Here is a 22,656-nt window from a genome sequence, read left to right on the forward strand (position 1 = left end):
ACCCAGTCAGGGCACATGCTTGAGTTGCATGTTCCATCCCTGGTTGGTGCATGCACAAGAAGCAACCAATCGATGTTTCTGTCCCTCTCTCTCTTTCACTCTCTCTCTCTCCCCTGCTCTCTAAAATCAATAAGCATGTCCTTGGTTGAGGATTAAAATAAAATAAAATACATATATTTAATACATATTGATTACTATCACAGGTAAATTAAACAGAAAAATATCTCTGTTCATGATGTTTACAATTTTAATGGAGAAGACAGATAATAAATGAGTATGCAATTAAATACATGATAGGAGGTTGGGTCTTTATATATTGCAGAATGAAGAATGAAGCAATATATATTAATAGAGAGTGGCAGAGGGAAGGTGGTCAAGGAGAATGTTCGGGAAGGTGACTAGAGCTGAGACCAATAGTGAGGGTCTGGCCACATGAATATTTGGAAGAGCATAGTTCTTGAGGTAGTGGCATTTCTGGAATATTGAGGAACAGCAGAGGAGACAGTGTGGCTGGAGCTGAATATGCAAGGGGAAAGTGCAAAAGTGAGATCAGAAGATGAGTGATAGACATAATAAACATTGCCTTATAGGCATGGGAAGGACTTTGAGTTCTTGTGAGTGTGAGCAAAAACCATTAAAGAACTGAATGCAGGAAGCTATAACGTGGTTGAATCTGGCTGCTGGTGGAGAATATCATAGTGGTGAGGATGGAAACAGAGAGACAAGGCAGAAGACTCATTCAGTGCTCTAAAGAGGAGTAGGGAAGCCAGTTTGAGCTGAACTTTTCAATCAGGAGTTTCCAACCCATGGCCCATGGGCCATATGCAGCCCAGGATGGCTATGAATGCAGCCCAACACAAAATTTGTAAATTTACTTAAAACCTTTTTTGTTGTTGTTGTTCATCAGTTTTTATTAGTGTCAATATATCTAATGTGTAGCCCAAGACAGCTCTTCTTCTTCCTGTGTGGCCCAGAGATGCCAAAAGTTTGGACACCCCTGTATGAATCTGTTTTCAGGACACTGACCTTCTCTCTGTTCTCAAATGCACTAAGCCCTTTCCGACTCAAGCCTCTGCCCTTGCTGTCCACCACTGGAATGTTCTAGCTTTGCAAGTGACAAATCCATTCCCGTCTTTCAGATCTCAGCTCCTCAAAGAAGCCTTCCCTGGTTTTTCTGTCTGAAGCAGAGGCCACCTCAGAAAGCTTCCATCTCACCCACGCCATGAGTTTTCTTCACAGCATTCAACACAGTCTGTATTCTCTCTTGTTTATTAATATGTTGCTTCATTCACTGTATTTTCTTCAATTTGAATGAAGGGGCATGAAGACAAGGATGCTGTCTGTTTTGTTCACCGGGATATCCCCACTGATTAGCAGTCACGTACATCAGAAGCACACAAAAAAACTATTTATTTATTGATGGATACAAAGTAAGTGAAAAAGTGATTGAATGAACTAACCAAATGGAGAAGGTGGTATGGTGCTCATGGGAGGCATGTTTAGCCTGATTCTGGAGACTTAGGGAAAGGTACTTAAAAGAGATTGTTAGTTACAGTTTGCAAACCCTAACTAAAAAAGAGTGCATTTCAATTTGTTTTATTATTTTTCCTCACTTAAGGACCTGGTGAAAGCATTTTTTTTTTCAAATATAATGTAAAGAACACCTCCATTTACTCATCTGCTTCAGTCCTTCTAGTCTCAGAAGGCTTCTTATTGCTTTTGTGTTCACTGTTTCCTGCTGCTTCCTATCAAACCAGGCTGGATTGTCATAATGAACCCTGATAGCTATTTACACAAAGTGTCTGCTTATGAATTGGTCAAGGATTTGCAAGTGCCCAGCTCAGGAGTCTTTGCTTTTTTTTCACTAGCTCTTTATGGGGTGCCATCTTTACTTATTATCCTGTGACTGCTCTAGCCCTGCCTCATTCCACATCCTGATGTGAGTGATTATTTTTCCCCAAATCTCTGTGTCCAGAGTCAAACCACAGGAAAGGAGCAGATCTGCATACCATCAAAACAGATGCTTTTATTTCCCATTATATTATGCTATTCAGTGAGATTATATATCTCAACACTAATCTTGTGTTGTTATTTTTTTGAAGGGGAGACAATATGTAAAAGTATTGAATAAAACTCTTAATAGAATACAGGGTACATATTAAGCATATACTAACCCCTTATCACATAACCCTTCATCCCCTCCTAATCCTGAGTTAGATACTACTATGCTCACTTTCCCACTGGAAAAAAAAATAAGGAAAAAACATATACTAGCCAAAGCTCTCTCAGCTACTAAATTGGTGGAGGCACATTTCATCTCTGTGTTTGTGTAAGACCCACAAAGCCCACCTGCCATCACTTCTCCCAGTGAAAAGGCTGAACATATAAAAATAATCCTGCTGAAGTTCCAGTCCCTGTACTTGTCTTTCAATACTTTATCTCGTGTACTTCTTTTATGATTCTTCGACAATTTTACTGCTTGCTCTTCAGAAAAGTATGAAGGATGCATGATTTTCTCCCTAGATGTGTTTATGATATAATTGATCCCATTCCATTTGGTAAACATTTATTGAAAATTGATATGTATTAAGCAAATCATCAAGTAATGAGTGGTGATATTTAGATGAATGAGGCATGGTTCTGCCTCTGGAAAAGCTCATATCCTACTGAGAGATACAGTCATTAAAGCATTTAATTACGATCCATACAGTAGTTAAAATAAAAATACCTCAGAGTAGGAAAACAGAAAAGAATTAATTTTTCTAGGAGGAGCTGGGAAAATTTTTATGCAGTAGGTGTTACTTGAATGTCCATTGAGGGATACATAGAAGTTCACCAAATGCCTTCTAACTAAGTGATTTTACCATAGCAAAGTATAGCTATATGAAGTGTTAGCAGTATTTAAAGACCATCACCGGTCCTATGGTGACCAAATTGTGTGTGTGTGTGTGTGTGTGTGTGTGTGTGTGTGTGTAAATAGAGGGGGTATAGTGACTGTAACTGATGGCACAGATATGCCGGGGCATAGCCTGCGTTGGCACACTAACAAGTTTAGGTTTCACAAAAGCCCAGGGAGACACCTATTACCTCATACCTGTTAAGATGGCTATTCTCAACAAAAGGAGATCAGTGTTAGTGAGAATGTGAAAATAGGGAAATTCTTATACACAGTTAGTAGAAATGTAGATTAGTATAGCCATTAGAGAAAACATTATGACAGTTTCTCAAAAAATTAAAAATAAAACTACTACATGATTCAGCAAGCTTACTTCTGGTTGTATATCTAAAAGAAATGAAGTAACTATTTTAAAGAGATATCCCAACTCCTATGTTCCTTTTGGTATTATTCGTATAAGCTTAGGTATGGAAACATCCTAAATGCCCATCCATAGATGAACAGATAAATAAAATGTGACACACACACACAGTGAAATATTATTCAACAGTAAGAAAGACGAAAGAAAGAAAGAAAGAAAGAAAGAAAGAAAGAAAGAAAGAAAGAAAGAAAGAAAGAAAGAAAGAAAGAAAATAAGAAAGAAAGATAAGGAACGGAGATCCTGCTATTTGTGACAATATGGATGAACCTGGAGGGCATTATGCTAAGTGAAGTAAGCCAGATAGAGCAAGAAAAATAAGGTATTGTATCAGTTATATGTAGAATTTTTTTAAGTTAAACTTACAGAAAGAGTGTTGGGAGACAGGGAAAGCAGTGAGATGTCAGCCAAAGGGTACAAAATTTCAGTAATGAGATGAGTAGTTCTGAGGATGTAATGTGTAGCCCAGTGACTATAGTTAATACAGTACTGCATACTTGAAATTTTCTAGGAGGGTAGATCTTAAGCATTTTCACTAGGCACTCACACAAAAGGTAACTAACTATGTGAGGTGAGAGTTGGTTGTGGTAAATATTTTATGATGTCTATGTATATCAAATCATCACATTGTACATTTTCAATATGTGAAATTTTATTTTTTCAATTATACCTCATTAAGGCTGGAAAAAAGTTTAGGCTTCATCTGGAAGGCAATAAAAAGCCCTTGGAGGTTTAGAAAGCAAAGGGAACCTGTGAAAGAGATAAATACAAGGTAAGACAGCTGAGAAGCTCCTATTCCCTTACATATTCTAGAAATGTAGAATCACATGCTGTAGAAAGCTAGGGAAACATTCTCCCTCCTGACATCATACCCCAGCCATGCTGACCTTTTCCTCTTTGCCCACATTGTGGATCCCTTGTGTTAGATTTATACCACAAGAATGATGCTAACGTTTTGTTCACCAGAACAGGGAAGCTTTCCAGCAGCCAGCATTCATAAAAGTTTTGGTCTTGCTGTCTCCCTTGCCTTTTTTCCTCATTCTAGACTGTTGTTCTTGCTTGAGCTTGAGAAAGTCCTGTCGCCCCTCTGAGCCTCATTTTACTCATCTATAAAATGGAGATCATAATATAATCAACTATGGTGGTGGTGTAAAAATTAAAGGAGTTAACACATGTAAAGTATGGTGAACAGTGCCTGGCACAGAGTATAGGCAGGCCATGGAAGTATTGCAAGTTTGGGGCCAGACCACCACAATAAAGCAAGTTATACAAATTTTTTGGATTCCCACTGAAAAACTTATATTTTTACCATATTGTAGGCAATTTAGTGTGCAACAGCATTATGTCTAAAAACCAGTGTACATTAACTAAAAATACATTTTTGCTAAAAATTTCAACCATCATCATCTGAACCTTCAGCAAGTTGTGATCTTTCTGCTGGTGGAGGGTCCTGCCTCCATGTCGGTGACTGCTGGCTGGTCAGGGTGGCAGTTGCTGAAGGTTAACATGGCTGTGGCAATTTCATAAAATAAGACAACGTTGAAGTTTGCTTTCGTGATTGGCTCTTCCTTTCACAAATGATTTCTGTGGCATGTGATGTTGTTTGACATTACTTTACCCAGAGGAAAGCTCCTTCTAAAACTGAAGTCAATCTTCTCATATCCTTTCACTGCTGTATCAGCTAAGTTAATATAATATTCTAAATTTTTGTCATCATTTTAATAGTTATCACAGCTGTTTTATAAGGCATGGAAGTTCATCTAATCTATAAGAAGCCACTCCTCACCAGTTAAAGTTTTATCACAAGAATACAGCAACTCAGTCACTTCTTCAAGTTCTACTTCTCATTCTAGTTCTCGTGTTATTTCCACCACACCTGCAGCTACTTCTTCCCACTGATGTAATGCAGCCCTCAAAGCCATCCACGGGGGTTGGATCAAGTTTTTTCAAACTTCTGATATTTTGACCTCTTCCCATGTGTTATGAATACATGTTCTTAATGGCACCTAGGATGGAGAATACTTTCCAGAGATTTAAAATTTATTTTTTCAAGATTCATCACAGGAATCACTGTCTTTGGCATCTAAGACTTATGAAATGTTTTCCTTCGATAATAAAACTTGAAAGTTGAAATGACTCCTTGATCCATGGGCTGCAGAATGGATGTTATGTTGTTAGCAGGCATGAAACCAACATGAATCTCATGGTATGTCTCCATCAGGGCTCTCAGGTGGCCAGTTGCATTGTCAACAAGCAGTAATACAAGGAGAGGCAAAGGTAGGTTTACAGTTCTAAGTACATGAAACACAGTATTTTCTTGTATTATTACTTATGAAACAGCATATTATTTTTTATGTTGACAACTGTAAACCTACTTTTGCCCCACCCTATATTTTGAAAGCAATCTTTTCTTCTGAAAAGTAACTCTCAACAATGGGCTTAAAATATTTAGTAAACCATATTATAAACATTTGTATTGTTATCCAGGCTTTGTTGTTCCATACTTAGTGCACAGGCAGAGTACTTTTAGCATAATTCTTAAAGGCCCTAGGAGTTTCAGAATGGAAAATTAGCATTGGCTTCAATTTAGTCACCAACTACATTAGCCTCCATGAACCTGTGGAGGCTACAACCTGTGTTGAAGCTTTGAAACCAGATACTGACTTCTGCTTTCCTGCTATTAAAGTCCTAGATGCTGTTTTCCTCCAGTATAAGGCTGTTTTATCCACATTTAAAATCTGTTGCTAGATTCATTAATTATCTTCACTAGATCTGGATAACTTGTTGCCTGTAGCTTCAGCATCAGCATTTGATGCTCCACCTTGCGCTTTTAAGTGATGGAGACAGCTTCTTTCCTTAAACCTCATGAAGCAATGTCTGCTAGCTTTAACATTTTCTTCTGCAGCTTCCTCACCTCTCTCATCTACATACAATTGAAGAGAGATAGGACCTTCCTCTGGATTAGGCTTTGGTTTAAGGGACTGTTGTGGGTTTTTATAATCTTCTATCCAGATCACTAAAACTTTCTCCATAATAGACATAAGACAGTCACACTTCTTATCATTCATGTGTTCCCTGAGTAGCACTTTTAATTTCCATCAAGAACTTTTTCTTTGCATTCTCAACTTGGCTGCTTCATGTATGAGACTTGTTTATAGCCTATCTGGACTTTCAACAAGCCTTCCTCACTAAGCCTAATCATTTCTAGCTTTTGATTTAAAGTGAGAGATATGTAAAACTTTCTTTTACTTGAAAATTTAGAGGTCATTGTGGGATTATTAATTGGCCTAATTTTAGTATTGTTGTGTCCCCAGGAATAGGGAGGCCCAAGGAGAGGGAGAGAAACAGGGGAGCACCAGTTGGAGCAGCCAGAACACAAAACATTGAGTGCCTAAATTTACTCTCTTAAATGGTTCATGGCTTCCTAAAACAGTTATAATAGCAACATAAATATCACTGACCAAAAGTCACCATAACAGATATAATAATGATGAAAAAGTTTGAAATATTGGGATAATTGCAAAATGTGACAGAGAGATGAAGCAAGCAAGTGCTGTTGGAATAATGGTTCCTATAAACTTGTGTAGTGCAGGGCTGCCACAAACCTTTAATTTGTAAAGAATAAAAAATGCAATATCTACAAAGCACAATAAAGCAAAGAGCAATAAAATGAAATATGCCAGTAAGTGCTCAGTATTATTATTCTGGTATACAAATTGGTTATGGATTACAGAATGCCAAACTATTGTAATCTCTACCAGGCATATTCTTGTGTAAAGAGAGTAGATATTTGAAATATGGCTCTTATACTGAGGCCATTGTTTAAGCTACTCCACAACTAAGGAAGATCAGTAGCATTTAGGGAACATGTAACATATGCTGGGTGTATTTGTGGGCATTGTGTTATTTACCCTTACAACCACACAGTTACTGATACATATGTATTTATTTATATGGTACATAATCTTCCTTTTATTCAAAAGGAAAATGAGTAGGGTTTAAGCCTCTTGCACAAGGTTACACAAGTAGGAGTCTCAAGACAAGGATTCTAAACAGGTCAGCCTGAATGCAAATTCACTGTTCTCTTCACTGCATTATGCTATCTTTCATGTTAAAGAGGTCAAGGTGCTTTAATTCTTTTTATCTTCTATGGTTAAAAATTATAGGGCTGCCACACACGCACAAAACAGCTTTGTATCATTTTTATAATTTGTGATCCTTAAAGTTATATGACATGTTTTTCGTTTCTTGCAGCAACATACATATTGTCACTGCATTTTGTACATGATAACACTGAGAGACCAATGCAGAACCGCTTCCTTGGCCTTGCATCATTCCAAATCCAGACTTCCAGGCAAGTGTTAGGTCTTTCAAAGTGTGTTTTAATGATGGGCTACATTTCATCAGTATTGCAAATACTGCTTTCTTGGTATTTTATGGCCATATTCCACATTTACACACTTTTGTTTGCCAAGGATGCTAGACTTCATAAAGAAAAGATCTGAGTATCAGAATAAACCAGAATAGTATAAGTGAATATGACATAAAAGTAATAGAAACATCCCTTGGGACAAGCTCATCAGAAGCCAGTATGACATTCAATAAACATGAGGTTACCATTTTCAGATTCTAAACTCATGAGGCAGACTTGAGAGGACCCAATACATTGGATGGACTGATAGTAAGAGATAGTCGTTTCACCTTATACATAATTACCAGGTACTTCAAACCTATAGGGTCAAGGTCCATGCTTAAGTTGAGGAGGAGGGGTGTGCATTTAGCAGTGTCATTGAACTTTCTCACTATTATACGTACTAGTCAGTGGCATACCAGTCAATTTTCTAGAGCATTATGGAATTCACCTTTTATGACATGCACTGAGAAGAAAAACATAGTTTGTGCTATAGAAGAAAACACTGATTAGATTAAAAGTCACACAGTACATATCTATGGTCATTCTTATTTATCTCCCATATTAGCCACACCTATTTTTTGGATAAATCAATGTAACATTCAGTTGTAGAACATGTGCATACTTATTCTTGGATCTTAGACCTAAATCAAACTTTTTATAATACACCAAGATATTGTCATCTAATAATGCAAGTATATAATTTATATAGTATAAGCATAGTGTGACTTTTACTTTATTCAAAATGAAAACCAGATTAAATTTAATAAAATTATTTTAATAATTTATTTTAATGAAATTCACATTTACTCAAAGGATATATTTTAATATATTGGCTAAATAATTCATTTATTCATTCATTCACCCAATATGTACATGTTTATTTTGTAATTTCTACTATATCCTAAGTACCTAATATATACCATAAACTGTTCTTGGTCTAATTCTTAAAAAAATAAACAAGTGGATAATATGCTTAATTACAACTGAGTAAACTGATTTCCAGTGAAGTTTGGATATTCTAATGCATAATTAAAAGCCACTGGTATCCAATATATGATGGCAGTATTTTGTACTATTGTCTTTGTGAGGTGATAGAAATTTTAGCAACAATTTGGACAAACTGACAAAAAGAATCCCTCTGAGATCAGCTTTTAACATGAATTTGCTTTTATGGCATAAACACAGGCAGTGAATTCACTAAATAATAAAGTAGTTGAAGACCTGGAAAACACTGGAAGACATAGCTTTCCTTGACTAACTCATGCAGTTAAATTTTTTTTCATCTCAGTTTCTTATTTACTCAGAAAACATTGTGAAGAGTGTACTGTATGCCAAACACTTTCTAGAAGAATATTAGTTGTAAATTAGAGGTTAAAAATCTTTTACATGTCCTGTCCTTTTAAAGGTTACGTGGTAGCAAGGAGATACAGGCAATACACATATTGAATAAAGGCATTAGCTAGCACAGTAGAAAAGTGCTAATGAAAGGAGAGGGAGAGAGTACAGAACATGGGCCATGCAGTTTTCTGAGGCAGGAGTTGGTAAAGGAGTGACTGCTAACTATAACTAGAATAGTCTGAGTAGTTCCTGCTGGAAAAAAAATGACACTTGAGTAGAAACTTTCAGGAAGTAATAACAGTAGCACAGAGGATATTGTGGGAACAGTGTTTCAGGAAGAGGGCTCAGCTACTGCAAAAGCCACTGAGTTGGATTCATGCTCAGTATGTTCTTGTAAGCAAAGAGACCCCAGTGGATTAATGGGAATGTGATAACCATGAATTCAAATTGGTAAATGGAAGCAAATCAAGGAAAAAACAAACAAACAAAACATCTTGTAGACCAAGGCAAGGAATGTGTCTTCCCTTTGGATATTGAAGACACTGGAGAATGTGGGAAGATCTGATCTGTATTTTAAAGGAATAATTCTGACCACTAACTTAAGAAGAGGCTGTAGCAGGGTGAGGGTGAAAGAAAGATGATTGGAATAGTTAGGTAAGAAATGAAAGAGAGTCTAGTGGAAGTGAGAAAGGTGGTCAGATTCTGGATATGTATGGAAGATAAAGACTACTGAATTTCATTACACAGTTTGAAATGAGCACAACTGAGGAACAATGATTTTTTTTTCTCCTGAGTAACTTCCCCAGTCAAGAATAAGAGTTCAGTTTGGGGCATGTTAGCTTTCAGATGGCTATCAAATGCCAGTGCAAGTGCTGAGTAGGTAGCTGGGTATATGAGCCAGTGGTTCAGGAAAGGGTTGTAGGCTAAAATAATAACTTAGAGATGCATTGCCTATGAATGGTGTTTAAAGCCACTACCTTAGAGAAGATCACCATGAGAGTGAGAGCAGATAGAGGAAGTAGTTACAAAGCAGTCACAAAGATGTAAAGTACAGCACAGAGAATGTAGTCAATAATAATGTGATAACTGTATGGTGCCAGGTGGGTACTGGAAATATCAGGCAAAAAACTTTGTAAAGCATATGATTGTCTAACCACTATGCAGTGTACCTAAAAATAATACAAAATAATATTGAATATCAACTGTGATTGGAAAAAAAAGACAGAAAACCAAGGACTGAGCCCTCAGGTACTCGATTCTTATGAGGTCACAGAGAAGTGGTTTACCTAGTAATCAAAATGAGAAGGAACAAAATTAATGTAAGAGGAAAAGGGGAATGCTTCATATCATTATGGATGGGATGGTGATTAACTGTTTCAAATGGTGCTGGTAGTTCATGGGAGGTAAAGGGGCTAAGAATTGACCATTGAGTTTGCAACAGAAAAGGTCACAGGTGATCTTCATTTAAGCAGTTTTAGCAGCATCGTAGTGACAGAAGTCCATTTGCACCAGTTTAAAACTGAGAAGGAGTATCAGAGAGAGGCACAAATAGCTCTTTCGAGGAATTTAAATGTATAAAAGAAACTAAGAACCAGTATAAGAGCTGAAATGTGGGTTCCAAAGAATTTCGTTTCATTATGAAAGAAATAAGAAGTTATGGCAATGAGAGTAGCCTAACATAAAGAGAAAAATTGCTAGGGTAGTGTGGAAGTGAATTGATTGGGGGTATGTGAGTATGTTTCACAATCATGAACTCTGACCTGATGTCCATAATCATGATTTAAAGGGAAACTAACCAGTCTGTGTGTGTGTTTTGGTCTGTTTTCTCTAGTCACAGTCAGCTGCCAGGTACAGGCCTAGAGTAAGTCCAGCACATCACAGAAGTATGGTGTGAGAATAGTGTGGAAATGCTGAAAAAGTGCAGGAAGATGCTGAAGGCCTATGTGAGAGGTGGATGGGAGGCATAGGCCTTGGGGGAGGAAGAGAAGCCCATTTTCTGTTAGAGCACAAAGTTGAAAAAAACATTCAGAGAGAGTTTGCTGATGATAGAAACCCTCCAAGGGTTTCATTGGAGGGATTTAAAGATAAGAAAGGGAAAAGAGCAAGAGATTCTACTCTATGGAGATGGGAGAGTAGGAGATGAGGATGACAGGCATCTAGGAATTCTCGCATTGGAGACAAACACAGTGATAGAAGGCATGGGGATGAGTTCTGTTAAGCTCAAATCTGCACTGGCAGTGAGGTTGCATTAGTGATCCCACAGGGTGTGTGACTGGTCCGTCCCTTGACCCTTGTCGGGGATAGAGTATACTCAGTCCCAGTGGGTAGGGGCACTTTTTACTCCCACTGATCAAGATGTCTGAAGAGATCAAAGTTATTTGGATTTTGTGGACACTCGCCTGTCTCTTAAACTGCCTCTTGATCAAGGGACCCTTCCTTAATTCATTAGGCTGGGTTATATCTCTGTCTTCTGTGCTCCTCTACTCTCTGTATATCCCCAGCATTGCTCTCAAATCACCTGGTTATAAATTTTTAACTTTAACTTATTTTTGCTCCAACATGATTGAAGTTCTTGGGAGCAAAGATCCCTTTAGTTGTCTCTGCTTTCATAGGTCTGCACCAATCCCTAACACAAGCGAGGGACACAGTAACCTTCACATAAAGTTAAGGTGAATCATTGCAGTAATAAGATGTATCATTTATTGAGATTTTAGTATGTGCTGCTGAGCACTGTGCTTAGGAGCACTAAGCACTTTATGAGTATCATCATGTAGTCTTCACAACAAGCCTCTTTTATCCCCATTCTACAGAGGGGAAAACTGCAGCTTAGTAGATTAAGTGACTTGTCCAAGGTCAAAAACTTCAATAAATGCCAGAACAAAGGTTATTCTGTTTCATGTTTATGCATTTAGCTTGTTTTGTTTGCTTAGTGCTGGAGGAAGCTAACTCCTCAGGTTTACAGTGAGTTTAATAGTTGTGGCTATACTCTGAGATTCTCAAGCAGGATCAGATTTAGTACTTGTAATCCTAAAGGCACCTGAACTGACAGGTTTAGATGGAACCAGGAACAGTCAGACTGATAGGGTCTACCAGCTGGCTGCCACACATCTGGTGGGAAAGCAATCTGATAAATCAATCTGAAGATACACCAGATGTTAGCCTAAATCAGGGAAAGTGACAGGCACTTAGCGGTCAGAAAGAATAAGATGTTGGTATCCAAATGCTAATGCACTGTTGCAAAATGTTCACTGTAGATCTTTTTAAAGGCCAGAATGGAAAATCAAACGAATCCAGTTTAACAAATGTAATTTAGTACATACTATGTAATGTGCCAAATTTTATAGATATAAGCATTTTAAAAGCTGTGATCTCTGTCTTTGTGAAGGTCAGAGTTTAGAAAAGATGATGAACATGAAATAACTTACATTGTGATGACTGTATTGTTTTATTTCATGGCTGTCATGCATTGGCAGCATCCAATGCTGCCTAAGAAAGATCAGCAAAAGAAAATAGATTTCATCTGAGCCTTGAAAGAAGAATAAGAATTTAGGAGGCAAACAGCCAGGAAGAATCTTCCTGGTGAAATGAATACCATGAGCAAAGGCAAATGGCATGAAGGACTCGGTAACTCTTTTGCTGCAGCTGGAACACTGGCTGTGAGAATGATGAATAAAACACCTACAAAGGTGTCCCAGGACTTGCATGTTATGCTAAGATTTTGAACTTCAAAATCAGTTTAAATCTTAAACTGTGTCAACTGTATATTTATTGAATTCCTATGAGGGCTAAGCAGTTGCTTAGATCTGAGGGAAAGTTCATCCAGGTAGAAAATGATACATCTCTACATACAATGAGCTTAGGTAGAGCTTAGGAAGGAAAAATAATGGATGTAAAATACTTAAGAGAGCAAGTTGATTATCAAGTACATATTGTTCAGTAGAAGTCTCATGAAGGGCAAATCATTATGACTTGGAGGTCATAAGGAAGCCTTCAAAAAGAGCAGGCCCCCACAGGCTGGGTAGAATTTGAATAACTATACTTATGGTTAGTGTTTGTATAATATCACCAGCTCATGTTCTCGGCATTTCCAGGTTCACTTCCCTGTCCTTACAACTCTGTGATCTCCATAAAATAAAAATCAATACCACAGTGTCACATGTGCAAAAGCTCACCAGTTAAGATGCAGCTAAGCCTGGATCTCAGAGAAGATTTGTCTAATTCCATAATTAGGCATGGGATCAGATTTGTGTTCAGGCACCAGATTTGTGTTCACTGAGAAAACCTCAGGGAAAATATAATTGGAGTAGAGTGAAGAAAACACTTTTTCCTCCCTCACAGAAGTCTAAGCTCGCATGGATATATGCACTTGTGGGCAAGTGTGAGCACAATTTTATTGACAGAAGTCCTAGAACTCAGTGAGACTCTGAACATGCCTACAGGCAAGGCTGAGTGTCAACCAACTGCCCTCAGAGAATAATGGTCAAGGATTTAAAATCAGCTTTATAGGTTGTCTCAGTACCTTCTTGTATAGACAAAATTCAGACCCAGTAGCAAATCTGGCCAAGACAGCAGGAAACAGGGGATATTATTTTTGAAAGCCACATTCCACAGTCTTAGCAGATAGGGAGACTTTCTAACCTTGGGACATACTCCTTGCTATGGTCAGGATTGGCTCGAACTCACTTTCTCATGGCCTGCATTTCTAATCAACTAATTGCTTCTGTACATTCTAGGAATCATTTTGTAATTTGTAATTGCATGCACTGTGCACTTTGCTAGATACCAGTATATTGCCTCTACCTCAGCCATGTACCTCTCCAGCCCACCTCATGGCAGTTCTTGGTATGTGACCACCACTGGAAAAAGGGAAGCAAACATGTGGAGATGGCTAGCTTTCTCTGCATTAACCATTACAATCCTCAGAATAACCCTGAGAAGTGGGTGTTATTATCTCCATCTGCACAGAAGAGAAAATTAAAGTTCAGCATTTAAATAACATTTTGATGGCCAGTAAGTGGTAGAACTTTAAAAGAACCGAGGTGACCTAACTCTATTAGATCACAGTACTATCATGTTTCCTAATACAAAAGAAAAAATATATACTCATGTACACAATATTTTTCAAGATAACATATCTTACCCTGCTAGCTGTATTTAAAATATTAACAGAGCAGAACAGTTGAAAACAAACAAAAAACAAGGAAGAGATTAACAGGCTCCTTCTGCACATCAGATATGATAACACATAGTCCTCTTTATGGCAAGGGGGTGGATTCTCCTTTGTAGAATCAGTTCACCAAAAGATGCTTGACTGAGTGCAGGTTTCTTGGTTTCTTGGTCCAAAGGGCATTTTTCTTCTTCTTCTTCTCCTTCTCCTTCTCCTTCTTCCTCTTCCTCTTCCTCTTCTTCTTCTTCTTCTTCTTCTTCTTCTTCTTCTTCTTCTTTGTATTATGAAACATGATAATGTAGAGGACCTTATCTGCCCCGAAATAGGTGACATCAACTATGTCTTCTCTGAAGAAATCAGAGGCTGTGAAGGAAAAGGAGAATCCCAGGATGCAGGGCCATCTAGGCAGTGCTAAAACTTGCATCATGAGCTTCATCAATAGATTGAGTATGTTCCTGGTTCTCAATAACACAGAACAGGTGAGTGTAAGAGAGATGCATGTTTCTAATTCCTGGCTGCACCTTCATCTCTGATTCTCTTCCTCCTTTCTTAATAGTGGTAAATAGATTTAAATGTGACAGAAAAACCCAAATAAAAGTGGCTTGACTATAGACTTTTTGTTTGTCTTCTCTCTCATTTGCATAGATGTCTAGAGTCTGCAATGATGATGACCTGGACACCTTCCATTTGGTCTTCTATAATATATGGTCTGTTATCCCAAGATACCTCATTATGCAATATAGTATCTGTAGCTCCAGATATCACTTCCCCATTCCAGCTCCCAGGAGGTGGACAATGGACAATGAAGGGCATTTCATTCTTTTAAAAAGGTATTTCTCAGAAATAACACATCTATGTACAAGTGAAGATGATATATGCAGTATACATTCCAAATGTTTCCATTTTTTTAAGGTAGGAAATCTAAAGAGCAGAGAAGTTAAATAACATTACCAAAGTTACACAGCTAGCAAATGGCAGGGTTCACATTCACATCTAAGCAATCTAGCACCAAATCCCACAGTTCTAAATGCCATTCCACATACCTGTCTTCAGGATCTCTTAAGATAGTTAATGCTTGTGTTAAATTTGGAAGATAAATAAGGATCTGATCAACTGAAGGAATTGGAGAAAAGAGTGTCTCTGGGCAGGAAGGACAGCATGTGCAAAAGAAAGATGGACTTGATGAACTATCTGTAAAAGGGAAAATGTGTCTCTTTCCTCACTGAATTGTTTTGAATAATCAGTAAGATCATGAGGGTAAAAGCACACATCCCAGTGCCTGACACTTTGAGAACACTCACTGAAATTGTGTTTAGAACAAAAGCTAAAAGTGTGTCTGCAAAAGATCACACAGAGCCTTGTGGGATATACTAACCTTCTGTTAGGGGATAACATAATTAAGGTTGTGTTAATGATGTAAGTGTTGATTTTACCAAAGTATTTGGTGCAATTTCTTGTAAAAATTAATTGCAGACTTAATTCCAATTGTCTTCCACATGGATTGAAAGGTAGCTAGAAGAAAGCAATATAGAAAAACTCACACCAGCAATCTGTTAATTGTAGAAAGGTGCCTGGGTGGAGGATGACAATGATTTTTAATTGTGTTCATTATCATTAGAAATTGTCAGTGTGGATGACCATACAAAGTTTTGATTATTTAAAATATAAGGATATGAACCAGAAGACTTCACTTTTCATGCCCTGTACCTCACATTAACTCGCCTGAGCAAATTTAATCATATTTATGCTGGAATTTAGTCCCTTTCTGTCTCTGCACTGCAACTATGCAAGCCATAGAAATAAGCATACAACCCTAGAAATTAAATCTGCCATCAAGATCAATGTGTTCAGCTCAATTATTTTATAGATGACCTTATAGGGATCCAAAAAATGTAAGCAACTCCTGAAACATCACGTGGGAATCATTTAGGTTGCAACTGTAGATTAGTCTTTGGACCATTGAATTATAGGCAACTCAAGAGATCCAAGACCAGAAATGAAGATATACTTACCATGGTCCAGGGATCTTTAATGTCTTGAAACTAAAGACCCCAAAGAGATGCAAGGACATGAAAGAACAAATGCTGAGCAGAAAATAATATTAGGGAACATATATTCAAATTGCCTTTATATGTATTTTTATAAAATTTTAAATATCCTCTTACTTTTACATATACTTCAATGAGTTGTGGTCATTTCTCTATTTTTGTTGCTGAGCCTTTCCTTTTGTCCTGCTTATTTTTAATTTATCTCTCTAGATTCACAATTGCTGTCTGTTTTTTCTCCATTCTGCTCTGGTTCCCAGAAGACTTTCTGGCATACTTGTCCCTTGTCCTCTGGTCCAGTTGGGGTTTGGTTCAGCCAATAGAAAGTGCTGGGAGGAGTTGAGAGGCAGGGCAAAGAGGGACGCTGCATTACATGGTTACCTGCATCCCTCTACTGAAGGCTATATACCACCAGGCAGCCCCCTTCTTGTGGCTACTCTCTCCAGGGTCCAGTTGTGCTTCTACAAATTATTTATTTATGAGTGCTATCTGTTGGATACTGGAACACTCCAAAAAATTTCAGAAGTTTAGCCTGTGTTTTATAGACTATAGTAGTCTTTGACTGCTTGGATGATGAGAAGCTGTGGGTTGTTCTGAAAAAAATGGGGGTGCCTCAACACTTGACTGTCTTGATGTGTAGCCTGAATTGTGGGCAGGAAGCCACTGTCACAAAAGACTATGGAGGCAGTGATTAACTATAGGCAAAGGTGCCAGAAAGGTGCATTTTATCTCACTATTTTTTAATCTGTACACAGAACATATGCAAGATTCAACACTGAGATAAATGTGAGCTATACATACAGAAATATGTATAAAAATTTAAGAAATATTTTAAGAAATATTTAATAAAAATAAGTAAGATAACTATTTTCCAACCCTCTTACCCTATATCATGGTCAAGAGTGGCTAGAGCCTATCCTAGTGACTAAGACCACAAGTCAGGAACCCACTCTGGGCAGGATTCACTTCCACAACAAGGTATGTGTGCAGGCATACACATACACACATGCACACACTCACTCAGACTAAAACAATTCAGACACACCATTGTCGATCATGGACATCTTTGGGATACAGGAGGAAATGTGAGGATGCAGAGGAAACCCATGTAGACATGTAGAGAATGTGACCCTGGCCAGAAACTAATATTTTTCTCATCAATGTTATAGCAAAATGATGTTGAATGAAACATTATCTGAGGACCCACCATATTCTTCATTTGTCCAGATCATTTGAACCTGAAACTACTTCTGGGAATTGTTTCTTACATTAGTTTCCATAGTTTCCAAAACACTCGAGATATGTATTGTACTTTCTGGGACTTTTGAAGACAGGACAAGTGACTCTTCAAAATTTACCATCTAAGAAGAGTCAAAACATCATGACACTTACAAACATGGAGCCACAGGGAAGAAAAGCCAGAGAGAGTGACTTGCTTTGTGGAACTTTATCAGCAATGTTGGAAAGGGTACTTATTCTTTTCTCTGTAGTGAGAACTCTAAGGGGACTAGAAGTAGCAAAATCTGTTACATTAATATGCATATACAATGTGGCCTAACTGGAAAGTATCCAGCCATGTACTATGAAAAATAGAAACATTTATTGAAGATACACGATACAAGAAACATTGTACACAGGACAATAACACCTCAGTCCCCTTCAATGTAGGTACCTTGGGACCTCACAGTTCTCTCAGCATCATTAGCAGCCGAAGCACAATGTTGTTTCTGCTCTGGTAGCAGAAGCTGTGGAACAAATTTTGCTACAACACATTTCATGCCAAGATCTTGTGACAAAATCTCAGGCAAAGTATTTTTTGGAATCCCCATATCAGCTTCTTTGTTTTGCAGTCAGTTGCCAATCTTTATTGACTGCAGCCTGTACACGTTCAACATTCTCAGGTGTTCTGCTCAGGCCTCTCAAGAACGTGTATCACTTGCAACAGATTCTCAACCATCTGTAAAGGATTTGTGCCACCCTTTTATTTGTGCTGCACTCATTACATCATCCCCAAAAGCCTTCTGAATCATCTGAATGGTTTCTGTGGAGGAATGTTCAAGCTTAACACTAAATTTGATGTAGATTCATGGCTCTACTCAGTCATTTTGAATGTGATAGCCACACAGTACGCATGCTCACTCAATGTCATCTATCACCCCCACTGAGTAGTACAGTGAAGCCATCATTATTTACATATGTGCATTCCAGTCCACTCTCTTTGGCTGGCAGGTTACATCGATATCACATAAACCATTCTTGTTACATTAACAATGGTTGGGCTTCTTCTCGATAGACCTTGTACAGTAGTCCCTTGTTATCCATAGTTTTATTTTCCATTGTTTCAGTAATTCAGGGTGAATACAGTCTGAAAATATTAAATGTCAAATTCTAGAAACAAGTGATTAATAGCTTCTAAAATACATGTTGTTATGTATAATGTGATGAAATCTCATGCTGCCCCACTCCATCCTGCCTGGAATGTGAATCATCCCTTTGCCCAGGGAATCCATGCTGTATACACTACCTGCTCAGTAGGTACTTAGTAACCATCTGGTGTTTCAGATTTACTGTGGCAGTATCACAATACTTGTGTTCAAGTAACCCTTGCAGTAGCCTAACTCTAGGTGACAATGCCCACACCATTCAGCTCACTTCCTCTCATTAGGCAGGCATTGTATCTTCTCATATCATCACAAAATGGTAAATAGAGTATAATAAGGTATTTTAAGGAAAAATAGAACATATTCACATAACTTTTATTACAGCATATGATAATTTTTCTATTAGTTATTATTGTTAATCTCTTACTGTGCTTAATATATAAATTAAACTTTACCATAGGTATGTATAGGAAAAATCATGGTATATCTAGAGTCGTGTACTATCCACAGTTTCAGGCATCTTCTAGAGCTCTTGGAACACTTCCCCCACAGATAAGTGTGGGCCACTATACAAATTTCAGAGTGAGAAGTTTCTACTGTTTTTTTTAAATTTTATTTTAATCATTGTTCAAGTACAGTTTTCTGTCCTTTACTCCCATCCCATCCCACCCCACCCACACATCCATCCCTCCCCACCTCCCTCCCATTTCTACCCCCACTAGTTTTTGTACATGTGTCCTTTATACTTGTTTCTGTAAACCCTTCCCCTTTTCCCCTGAAATTCCCTCTCCTCTCACCTCTGGTCACTGTCAGCCTGTTCTCTATTTCAGTGGCTTAGGTTATGTCTTGCTTGTTTGTTTGTTTTGTTGTTTAGGTTCCTGTTAAAGGTGAGATCATGCCCTGGTTGGTTAGCTCAGTGGATTGAGTGCGGCCTGCGAATCAAAGTGTTGCAGGTTTGATTCCTAGTCAGGGCACATGCCTAGGTTGCAGGCCATGGCCTCCAGAAACTGCACATTGATGTTTCTCTCTCTCTCTCTTTCTCCCTCCCTTCCCTCTCTAAAAATAAAATAAATAAAATCTTTTAAAAAAAAGGTGAGATCATATGGTATTTGTCTTTCACTGCCTGGCTTATTTCGCTTAGCATAATGTTTTCCAGTTCCATCCACGCTGTCTCAAAGGGTAGGAGCTCCTTCTTTCTTTCTGCTGCATAAAATTCCATTATGTAAGTGTACCATAGTTTTTTGATCCATTCATTTACTGATGGGCACCTAGGTTGCTTCCAGCACTTGGCTATAGTAAATTGTGCTCTTATGAACATTGGGGTGTATAGGTTCTTTTGGATTGGTGTTTCAGGTTTCTTAGGATATAATCCTAGCGGTGGAATTGCTGGGTCAAAAGACAGATCCATTTTTAGTTTTCTGAGAAAAGTCCATACTGTTTTCCATAGTGGTTGTACCAATCTGCATTCCCACCAACAGTACACTAGGGTTCCCTTTTCTCCACAACCTCTCCAGCACTTGTTTGTTGCTTTGTTTATGATGGCCATTCTGACTGGTGTGAAGTGGTATCTCATTGTGGTTTTAATTTGAATCTCTCTGATAGCTAGCAATATTGAGCATCTTTTTATGAAGCCGACATCATCCTAATCCCAAAACCAGATAAAGACACAACAAAGAAAGAAAACTTCAGGGCAATATCATTGATGAACATAGATGCTAAAATCCTCAACAAAATATTGGCAAACTGCATCCAACAATACATTAAAAATGTCATACACTATGACCAAGTGGGATTCATCCCAGGGATACAAAGGTGGTACAATATTCACAAATCAGTAAATGTAATATATCACATAAACAAAAGCAAAGACAAAAATCACATAATCATATCAATAGATGTGGAAAAAGCATTTGATAAGGTACAGCATCCATTTATGATAAAACACTCAGCAAAGTAGGAATAGAGGGAGCATTCCTCAACATAATAAAGGCCATATATGAGAAGCCTACAACCAACATCATATTCAATAGGCAAAAACTAAAATCTTTTTCACTAAGATCAGAAAAAAGACAAAGTTGTCCACTCTCACCATTGCTATTCAATATAGTATTGGAAGTTTTAGCCACAGTGATCAGACAAGAAAAGGAAATAAAAGGAATCCAAATCAGAAAGGAGGAAATGACACTGTCAATGTTTGCAGATGACATGATAGTGTACATAGAAAATCCTACAGGCTCGGCCAAAAAACTGCTTGACCTAATAAATGAATTTGGCAAAACAGCAGAATACAAAGTCAATATCCAGAAATCAAAGACATTTGTACACCAACAATGAAATAGCAGAAGCAGAAATCAAGAAAACAATCCCATTCAGTATAGCAACAAGAAAAATAAAATGCCTAGGAATAAACTAAACCAAGGAGGTAAAAGACCTGTACTCAGAAAACTACACAACACTGAAGAAAGAAATCAAGGAAGAAACAAATAAATGGAAACATATACTGTGCTCATGGATCAGAAGAATTAACATCATCAAAATGTCCATATTACCCAAAGTAAGTTACATATTCAATGCAATACCTATTAAAGTACCAATGGCATATTTCACAGACATAGAACAAACACTTCAAAAATTTATATGGAACCATAAATGATCTCGAATAGCTGCCACAATTTTGAGAAAGAAGAGTAAAGTAGGAGGGATCACAATACCTGACACTAAACTATACTACAAGGCCACTATAATCAAAACAGCTTGGTACTGGCATAAAAGCAGGCACATGGACCAATGGAACAGAACAAAGAGCCCAGAAATAAGCCCAAGTCTCTACAGTCAATTAATATTTGACAAAGAGGGAAGCAACATAAAATGGAGTAAAAATAGCCTCTTCAACAAATGGTGTTGGGAGAACTGGACAGCTACGTGCAAAAAAATGAAACTTGAGCACCAACTTACACCATACACAAGAATAAATTCAAGGTGGATAAAAGATTTAAATATAAGCTGTGACACCATTAAAGTCGTAGAAGAGAACGTAGGTAGGAAAATCTCAGATATTTCACACAGCAACATTTTTACTGACATGTCCCCTAGAGCAAGGGACATAAAGGAAAGGATAAACAAATGGGATATCATCAAAATAAAAAGCTTTTGCACAGCTAAAGAAAACAGTATTAAAATAAAAAGAGAACCAACCATATGGGAAAACATATTTGCCAATGATACCTCAGACAAAGCTTTAATCTCCAAAATATATAAAGAACTTATATGACTCCACTCTAAGAAGACAAGCAACCCAATTAAAAAATGGGCAAAGGACTTGAACACACACTTCTCCAAGGAGGACATACAGAGGATCCAGAGACACATGAAAAGATGCTCAATATTGCTATTAAATGTTTTAAATGATATATGTGGAATAAGGAGAAACTTTGTACCAATTTGTGCAGAATATTATAGAGGGAGAGCAGCTTAATGGTTTACAAAGAGCCTCATATTTGAACTTAGGACACTTGCTAGATGGATGCATTTGAGAAATCAATTTAATATTATTTTTGGTCCACAGTATACCCTCTCTGCTTGAGATGTATATGTGGCCAACTCAAGGATTAGATCTATTTCTCATTCAATTTAGTATTTGGGTACTAAGCTCTCTATACTGAGCATGAAACGAATACCATAAATTTGGACTGACATTAAACTCTTGCTATGATAGAAAAATAAAGACCAACATGACTAATAATTTAAGTGATATGCATGTGGTTTAAGTACTCAATCATTTCAGTATATGTTATTAGGAAATAGAAAAAAATTGAATAATTCTTCAAAAAGCAAGGGCTTGTTTTGTTTTACTTTTTTAAACACAAGCAAAATGGTTGCTGTATACCAATACATCATTCAGTCTAGGATTAAATCTTGGGTGATATTAGAAAAGTTCCAACCCTCCTTTTCTCCCTTAAAAAAAAATCTTTAAAATGGGAACAATAATAGCAGTGCT

General features: G+C 37.5%; 2 long non-coding RNA genes across 2 annotated transcripts in view; both read left to right on the forward strand.

Moving 5' to 3' along the window:
• Window positions 1-22,656, forward strand: part of LOC118501249 — a 374,913-nt gene that overhangs the window by 54,365 nt on the left and 297,892 nt on the right. The gene's annotated exons all lie outside the window — the stretch shown is intronic.
• LOC118501251 lies at window positions 5,162-18,189 on the forward strand. Its single transcript, XR_004903872.1, has 3 exons — window positions 5,162-5,172; window positions 8,765-8,770; window positions 18,129-18,189. It is a non-coding gene; the product is annotated as an uncharacterized LOC118501251 (long non-coding RNA).

The sequence above is a fragment of the Phyllostomus discolor genome, chromosome 6 (assembly GCF_004126475.2).
Source record: "Phyllostomus discolor isolate MPI-MPIP mPhyDis1 chromosome 6, mPhyDis1.pri.v3, whole genome shotgun sequence".
NCBI classification, from domain to species: Eukaryota; Metazoa; Chordata; class Mammalia; order Chiroptera; family Phyllostomidae; genus Phyllostomus; species Phyllostomus discolor.